At 30.3% G+C, this 9539-nt stretch overlaps 1 pseudogene; it reads left to right on the top strand.

Moving 5' to 3' along the window:
- LOC106478119 overlaps positions 1 to 9539 on the top strand; it is a 54196-nt pseudogene that overhangs the window by 30525 nt on the left and 14132 nt on the right.

Here is a 9539-nt window from a genome sequence, read left to right as displayed (position 1 = left end):
CAGATTACCATATTTTTCGTTTGCTGCAACACCATATTAATGGGTAAATGTGTGCAAATGTGGAAGGTGTTAAAGAAGACATCGAATTGTGATTTTTTTAATCAGGGCATTAACAACCTGATTGTAAGATGGAAAAGCATCATCGATAAGAATGGAGACTATTTCATTTAATAAATGTTTTGTTTTGATATATAAGTTATTCGGGGTTTTTCATCTAAAAAAAGCGGCATTAATTTCTTGACAACCTAAGACTTCACAGCAAACAAAAACAAATTCATTTTTAAAATGCCCCCCAGTGGCACAGCAGTATGTCTGTGGACTTACTATGCTAGAAACCAGGTTTTGATACCTGTGGTGGGCAGAGCACAGATAACCCTTTGTGTAGTTTTGTGCTTAACTGCAAACAAACAAACATTTTAAAAAGCTATACTTTCTTCGTGATGTATTTTAAAGTTCATCAGTTGAATGGATTTCATGATTTAAGCATATTTTATTTTCAGATGTGACTAATTTACATACAGAAAGATAGTTTTAGCAATGTCTGATTTTATACTGTATCACATATATTTTTAATTTTTGTGTTTCTTTCATTAATGGGGTTTAGTATATGCAAGTTTAACATATTTGTCAATTATGATGTAACAAATCATGCTTCTAGATGTGACATATGTTGTTCTTGTCTAGGTGTGATGAAGAAGCTGCAGCCAAGGCTCAATCCCAGAAAACTCTTCGTGAGATTGAGAATCAACTGTTAGAATTGCAGGAAGACCTGGAAGTTGAGAAGGAGGCAAGGGCAAAAGCAGAAAAAGAGAAGAGAGACTTGAATGAGGTATTCATTTTAGTTAACATTTTTGGAATATTTGAAATAGTCTTACTAAATCTTGAAAGGGTACTGAATGAATGTAAAATATTTTAATTGAAGAACTTTTTGCAACTCTACTATACATAATAATTATTTTAATTATATTTATTTAGTACTTGAAATATGAGTTTAGCCACATTTTAGGTATTTCTAGGTCATAGTAGTGGCTGTTCATTGAGACTTTCATTGTAAAATATTTTGATAAGTGTTGTAGTAAACTTTACATTTTACAACTGTAATCATAGTCATTTTGATTATTTTATCACTTTTAATTAGTGAAAGTAGAATTCATTTATTCCTTATTACTATGAATAATAAGCAAAATAAAACCCAGGCTTTTTGGAGTAATGTTTTCTTGATAAGTAAATGGATCACTGCTATAGCAACTTATGCTTAAACTACAACTTATATATGTTTTTCTTATAACCTTTTATGTAATATAGCCTTATTCTACAACTTATAACCTTTTGTGTAATATAGACTTATTCTTGTTTTTTATCTCATTTTCTGTAATTCTCAAGGAACTAGAAGCCTTGAAGAATGAACTGCTAGATTCTCTTGATACAACTGCTGCTCAGCAGGAGCTTCAAACTAAGAGAGATCAAGAGCTAGTAATGCTGAAGAAAACTGTTGAAGAAGAGGCAATTTCTCATACCAACCAAATTGCTGAACTTCGTCACAAGCATAGCCAAGTGGTCCAGGAACTTAGTGACCAGATAGAGACAGCCAAAAAGGTAAAACAGCTCTGATATAATGGAACTTATCATGTGTGTATATATAATGATAATCACCTGTAGTATGGTGGATCTTCCACTGGGTAACTTACTTCTAATCAACTAGTTTAGCAAGGAATAATTATTGGTCTTCTCATCTTGCTGCATACTGCGGGGTGAGATGGGTCTTATCAAATGTTTTGAATTAGTAGCCATTTTGGCCTGGGAATTATATTCTGTAATAAATTTTCTCATGTGCCTCTCTGGTTTATAAAAAAGGTTGTCTTTTGATTTTTTCATAGGATAATATATTTTTGTAGACAGTCAGTGATAATTATTTTTCCTTTATTTTGTTCTCCTTGTTTTCAGTGTCTATTTAAAGGTGATATAATCAACAGAATTATTTGTTTATGTCTCATTTATTTATAAGAGATAGATTAGATTATGTACAAAAAAGTGAAAGCTGAGTGAAATTTATTCTGTGTTCATTTTTAGACAAAATCTGGTCTGGAAAAGATAAAAGCTAACTTAGAAGTAGAGAACTCGAATATTACTAGTGAGCTGAAGACTTTATCAGCTGCTCGACAAGATTCAGAACGAAAGAAGAAACAACTGGAAAACCATCTGCAAGAAATGATAATGACACTAGCAGATATGGATCAAAGCAAAGCTGATGCTATTGAGCGTGTTCAAAAACTTCAAGTAAGACCACCCCTTAAATTAGCAGCAAAATGATGTAATTGAAGAGTGTTCATAAATTTCAGGTATATGTATATGTGTGTGTGATCATAAACATATTAAGAGAATAAAGAAGGCTAAATATAGATTTTCATGTTTTTAAAGCTGGATATTATTGAAAATTGTAAGTGTATAAAAGCTGTCCTTCATAGAATATGGAAAATTATTCAGCTTTTGGTGGTATTTTTGTATGATAGTACTAAATGGTGTTAGTAAATTCCTACATAAACATGCTATTTTAATACAACATTTAAAACTATTAAACTTAGTTTGTTTTCTTTTATTGTTGATAGAGTTGAATCTTGTTGGATCTATCTAATAGACATCAGTGGTATAGGAAGCATGGGGCCTCTCCCCCACTTTTCAACCTATCCCAGTAAAAAGGTATCAAAATTAGAAACATTATTCTCAGGAAAAGCAGGAGAATGCCTAAAATTTAATCCAGAACCCAAGAGCTTCCAGGGCCTAAGGTTAGCTCTGGACCCCTGCTGTAATGGGTGCACCTGTGATGCACATTCCCTTACTTTGGTTGGTCAAATAAACCTTACCATCCCCACTTTCAATTTACCTCCTACACCTCTGGATCTAGAGAGTGATATAACATGAAGGCTGTAGTATTTGAGCATGTGTGTTTTATGCTTTGCAGATGACTTTCCTTTACCTTTATGCTTATTTGTTCATGGAATCAAAATTCAAGTTTCTCAGGATGAACAACACAAAAACATCTGTAAATCTGTCAGAAAATCAGTTGAAGGTTTCTGAACTCATACATAAAGACCTGAAAAGTAATATATGTTTATCAGTGTTATTGACAAATTTAAGATATTAAGGGTATAAAGATAAATTCTAAATATGGTTATATCAGCTGCTTGACTTGGGTTTGGGCTCAGAGAAAACAAACCCAGCATGGTTAGTTATAACCACTGAGGGCTATATTTTAGCAAGTAACATTCATTTATTTGTTAATTCCAAAACCATGTTTTAGTATTATATGTAATATTGTAATCTAGAGTCATTGTGGTTATCTAGTAATACACATTTAATTGTTTATAGTGGCAATAGCATTATTCAAGTAATAATAAAATGTTTTTTTTAGTCTGAGCTTGAAGCTGCTAACAATCAGTTGGAAAAGGTAGAGGCACAAGCCACTCAAGCAACCAAAAATACCAGGGCTCTTGAAAGTCAGTTGTCTGAAACTCAGGTATCTGAATTTTTTTGTTTTTGGGATGAGAAAACCAGAAAAATGTTTTCCTTCAAGTTTCTGAAGAATAGTTTACATTAGAATACTGGAAGTGAACAGTAATTTATCAAATGTTGACAAGTAGTGAACTTAAAACTCCTATAAAAAAAAAAAAGCTGCAGTCAAGTGAGGTTTTATCACAAGTATTATTAATTCACATCTCACCATAAAGCAGATGTTTCTTTAACTTCGGTCAGGCACAAAAAAACTTATTTTATATTTTTATAAAAATTATTTTTATATTCATTACAGGATGTTGATTGATTATTTTAAATCAAATGTCCTCCGTATGTAATTCATATTTAAATACAATGTTCATATAAATGAAGTTTTGGGAACTGTGCGAAAAGAGACAGAAAAATCTTAGAAATATAATTTGTTAAAGATTTTAGCATTACATTTGTTTTGAAGAACAAGAATGGTAGAGGAAATGTAATGAACAAATTATATTAGATTTGTATCAAACATCTAAAAAGAGTTAAATATGAGATAAATACTTTTTAATAAAAATAGTGTTGTCATTTCAAGATTGCTGCTATGTGATTAACAACTTCAAGTTAGAGATTGATAATGGTAGAAGGAAAGAATCAGAAAAATAAATATATATAAAATATATGGATTATATTTACATATATATGATTTACATACAAACACACACGCACACACACACACTCACACACATACACACCTGAACTCATAAAAGAAAGAAAATTAAAAACATACATTAAGACTTTGTGGAACAACTAATGAAATTACTGTTAATAAGAATATTATTCCAATTTTTATTGTGTTATTTGAAACAGATTTTATAGGATGTGCAAACAATTATGTAATTTACAAATGTAATTCCATAAAATATCAAGTGTAGGTGTGATATTTATATGGATTAATATTTATATTAAGCTTATAACATTTATTAGGTTGTTTTGGACATATGCCTAGATATGTTTGGTGTTTTTATTAAACAATAATGAAATTAACAATGGAGAATTGAACTTAGAGTAAGCTTTTGCTTGTTGGAATTCTTTATCAAAGTTAAATATAAGAGTTATGAGAATTAAATCAAATAAGGAAATAATATCTGAAAATACAAGGAAGTGCTTAGAATTTCCATAAGTGACTAATATTTTGGTTAAATGCCTTTAATTGCTGTATAGGTTTATCTAAGTATATGAATATTATTTGTTCTTAGTTAGCTAACTACGAATTACTTATTACAGATAGTTATTTGGTATTTATGTACTAGTTAACTTTAATAGTTGTGTACCATTGACACATTTGAGTTTTTCATTTGGATTTATAATACTTTCTAATTACTCACAAGTCTTACATTACTTACCAGACAGGAGTAACCACACATATATATATATATATATATGTTGATGATCAGTAGTATAGACTACCTGTGTGGAAAAATTTCAGTAACCAACAAAATATCAATTGACTTTCACGTTTCATCAGAAGCAACCACTCACAATCTAGTTCTCACCAAAAATCAACCACTTGAGTTTAACCTTCAATGACCAGTAAGAAATAACAAACATAAGAGCTTCCTATAACAGCCATGCAACTATGACATTATCTAGAAAATTTCATAGAACCACAGGCCTGATGAAAACCTATGAAAGTGAATCCAAATGTTGTTACCCACTCATGTTTTCCAGGTAGGTAGGTAGTCCATAATAACATAACATAATGTTTTGGGACAACAAGGTCCACCTCAGCTGTTCCATCTTCTGAACTAAACTAACATTTTTTTTTAAATCTTAAACCCAGCCCTTATCATTCATATACTTATCAAGCTTTTTCTTAAACTCATATAAACTTACTGCCTCTACAAAATCTGAAGGCAACCCATTCCAAAGGCCAACCACCCTTTTAGAAAAATGAAACTGTCTTAGCTGAAGATGACTCCTACCTTCTCAAAATTTAAATTTGTGTCCCCTAGTCCTACTATTCTCACTCTTAAATATGAAAAAAGATGATACATCAACACTATCAATTCCCTTTACAATCTTAAGTACTTTAATCAGATCCCCTCCATAACATATAAACTTTGTCTTCAAACTGATTTTCTGTATGTTTAAATCACTTTTGCTTCAGGAAATTCTCCAAGAAGAAACCAGACAGAAACTGGCCTTTAGCTCAAAACTTCGACAGTTAGAGAATGACTGTGAAAACCTACATGAGCAGCTGGGAAATGAAGAAGAAGCCAAAAAGAACTTGGAGAAGCAGGTTTTATACTTAACTACTCAAGTATGTTTTCTTTGCTTCTTATGATTTCTAAGAATGAAATAAATGCAACTTAATTGACTAATATATTTGAAATAAAATAAGTATAAATGTTTAAAAATACTGTATGATAATTAAAAAAAAAACTGCTAAACAAGAGAGAATATATTTCCCTGCTGAAAATATTCATATTAACTTGAATAATATTTCAAAGTTACAAAAATTAAACTTATAGTTAACAAAATAAATTTGTTAGTGTTATAAAAAAAAGCCATGCATAAAAACATGAACAGTTAGTTGTAATAAGTTACAAAACTTCAGTTCACCACAACACGCAAATTAGGTGATTATTAACTATTGTATAATTTGTGATAATCATTTTTTATGTCACTTTTTTGTTTAATGTCTTCATAGCTTTTTATAGTAAAGAAAAACCAAATATGTTAAATTGATTAATCAAAATAATGGTATCTATCAAAGTTTTTTTAACTGATCAATCACAATAGATGCATGAGTTAAAAAAGAAAGTTTATGAAAGTGAAGAACAAACTGGTGCTTTAGAAGAACAGAAGAAAAAGTTAATGAGAGATTTAGAATCATTACAACATCATTTAGAAGAAGTCCAAGCATCTAATGATAAACTAGAGAAATCAAAGAAAAATCTCCAGTCAGAGGTGAGAACATGTTGACTTTCATATATGAAATCTGTTATTAATAAATGAATCTTAGAGATTCTTTCATACAAGTATTTATACAGAGACACATTAAAAAAAAAATCTCCATACCCAGAGATAGAGAGATTTATTTGGAAATAAACACATATACACACTGATGGCTCAGAAAATTTTGGACTTCTGTCACTCTATATTTAAGTATTTAAACTCAAACTAAGAATTGATTTTGCAAGTTGCTTTAAATTGATAAATGGTAAATTTAGGGAAAATTTTAACCACTTCAAAATTATATTAATATATTTCTAATGAATTCAGTAAACATTTGGTATTTTAAAGATGCATAATAGATACTGACAATTAAAAGTTTAAGAAATTCACTTTTAATTGAATAAAGCTGAAAGATGTATAGTAATAAATTGTAAATATGCTCAGAGCTGCTTAATTTAAACCAACCATCATTAAGAAAATATATATATATACATTTTTTAACTTTCTTATGATCTGAAAATTAATCAAATAATGTCCTTGTATTTATCTTATGGTGTTGCTTTGCAATGCCAAATAAAACTTTCTTTTTTTTACTCAATGTTTTTCCCTGTTTAGTTGGAAGATTTAAATGTTGAACTAGAAAGCTATCGAGGGAAGGTAGTTGAACTTGAAAAAAAGCAACGCAAGTTTGATCAGTTGCTTGCTGAAGAAAAAGCAGTATCTGAAAGGATGAATCAGGAAAAAGATAATGCTGAACGTGAAGTCAGAGAAAAGGAAACTAAAATTTTGTCTCTCATTCGAGAGCTGGATGGCAAAAATGATCAGCTGGAAGAGCTTGAGCGAGGTCGTCGGTCACTTCAGTCAGAACTGGATGAACTGGTCAACACACAGGGAACAGCAGACAAAAATGTAACTTTTTTTTTCTGTTAAATTGATAAGAACTGATCTTGACAGAAAATAAAGATATATTTTTTATTAACCTTGTTTGGATGGAATAGAATACCAGTTAAAACATTATGAGAAAATATTTTATCTTTTGAAAAAGTACTTTTTGCCCTAATACCTTATCATGAATTAACCTGTTTTTAGAATTTTAGAAACAAATTTGAATTTAAATCCCTGTTTTAAAATCTTTAAAAATAAGATCCTTAAGGGTAACTCTTAAATATAAGTTGAGAATAACATTTGGACCATGACTTCTTGCTTTGTTTTTGAAACTGAAAATCTTAAGCTCTAAAGTCTTTGTGTAATTGTTTGTTACTTAAACTTGCACAAAGCTACAAGAGGTCTATCTGCTCTAGCTATCTGTAATTTTGAACTGATAGACTAGAAGGATGGTAGCTAGTCAAGAGCACCAACCACCAACTTCTTGACCATCACTGTTATATTGAATATAGTGACCCAAAGTGCACAGTGTGATATTGCTGCAATTGTACACAAACCATGAGCTTTCAGATTCAAAGTCCAGCATGTTAACCACCAAGCCACAAGGTCTTTTAAAATGAGTTCTTTGATTTAAGAAGAAGAACGTAATTAATAGAGATTATTATAATTTTCCACATCTAGAAAATTAATTAACAGAAAAAAATACAGTAATCTTAATACCAAACCATTTTCAGTATTAATTCTATGTCATACAGACCAACTGAAACCTTCTCCCAGCAACATTTTTGGTCTTTGATGTGCATAATATTATCTACTATGTAAACATTTTCCAAAATAAACTAAAAAATGTAGAACAATTATTTTCCAAATTTACTTATTTTATTTCTTTTTATTTCCAATTTAGAACTTATTACCTCAGAATTAAATTTATAGTGAGAAAACAGCTGTTATTAATTACTTGTACAGTTGCAAAGACAAACGTTGTAACTATATATTGAATGTGGATTACAGTGCATTAAAAACAAAAGTTGTTTGTTCAATTAAAGGATGAAAGCTAACTGTCAACCAATACATACTGTGAATGTTTTAACTCGATTCTGTTCTTTGATTATTACTTGGTAAAAGTTTGCATCTATCTTTATGGTATTATTACTACTACTTAATTGCATACAAAAGATATCTGATCTGTCGAAACTTACTTTCGAAGGTGCATGAGCTTGAGTGGGCCAAGAAAACTTTAGAAAGTCAGCTAATTGAACAGAAAACTCAGATTGAAGAGCTGGAGGATGAACTGCAACTCACAGAAGATGCCAAACTTCGGCTAGAAGTGAACATGCAAGCACTGAAGTCTCAGTTTGAACGAGAACTTCAGATAAAGGAAGAACAGGCAGAAGAAAAGAAGCGGGCCCTGGTCAAACAGGTAATGAAATAACTTATTTTAAAGCAAATCTACTTGTTAGTGAAACAATAATATATATATATATATATATATATATATTTAATAATTATTACAAAGTTTAGTTATAAAATAAAGGCCTCTAAAGAAAACATGCAACTATAAAGTTATTTAATGATACATTCATATTATATCTACACAGAAGATACGTTTATTAGTACATTATAACTTAAGAGAACGTATTCATAGTTTTACTAAATATAGAAGACTTGTATTGGTATTGTCATTTAGTGGAGAAAAGTACTATGTTAAAACTATGTTCAAGAACTGGACATGTGTGTTATTTTACAAAATATGTTAGTATTTTGAAATTGTGGAAAAGAGGAACATTTACAAATTGTCATGAAACAAAAGAAAGAGTGTTAGTTTTGTCAGTTTTGGAAAAAAATGTAATAGTAATGTTACATTGGGAAGAAGGATTGTATAGGTTTTGTAACACTGGAGACAACAAATGTATTAATATTATAACTTTTGAGACAAAGATTGTATAGGGGAGTAACACTGGATACAAAGAAGGTATTGATATTATCACTCTAGGGAGAAGGATTATACTGTGTTTATATCTCACAGAGATAGAAAAAAATATATTAATATTGTTATTTTGGAGAAAATATTGTTTAGACCAGTGGTTGGCAACCTATGACCCGCGGGTCACTTAGTGACTCGCGGCAATAATTTGTCTGACCCGCCAAAAATTGGCTTCACCATTGCAACCCGTGAGGGCACAATCATTGTTCAGTTCAAATTTCTC

Source organism: Limulus polyphemus, unplaced genomic scaffold, assembly GCF_000517525.1.
Source record: "Limulus polyphemus unplaced genomic scaffold, Limulus_polyphemus-2.1.2 Scaffold181, whole genome shotgun sequence".
Classification (NCBI taxonomy): Eukaryota; Metazoa; Arthropoda; class Merostomata; order Xiphosura; family Limulidae; genus Limulus; species Limulus polyphemus.
The sequence above is the reverse complement of the archived record's forward strand: the minus strand, read 5'-3'. Positions and strand labels throughout refer to the sequence as shown.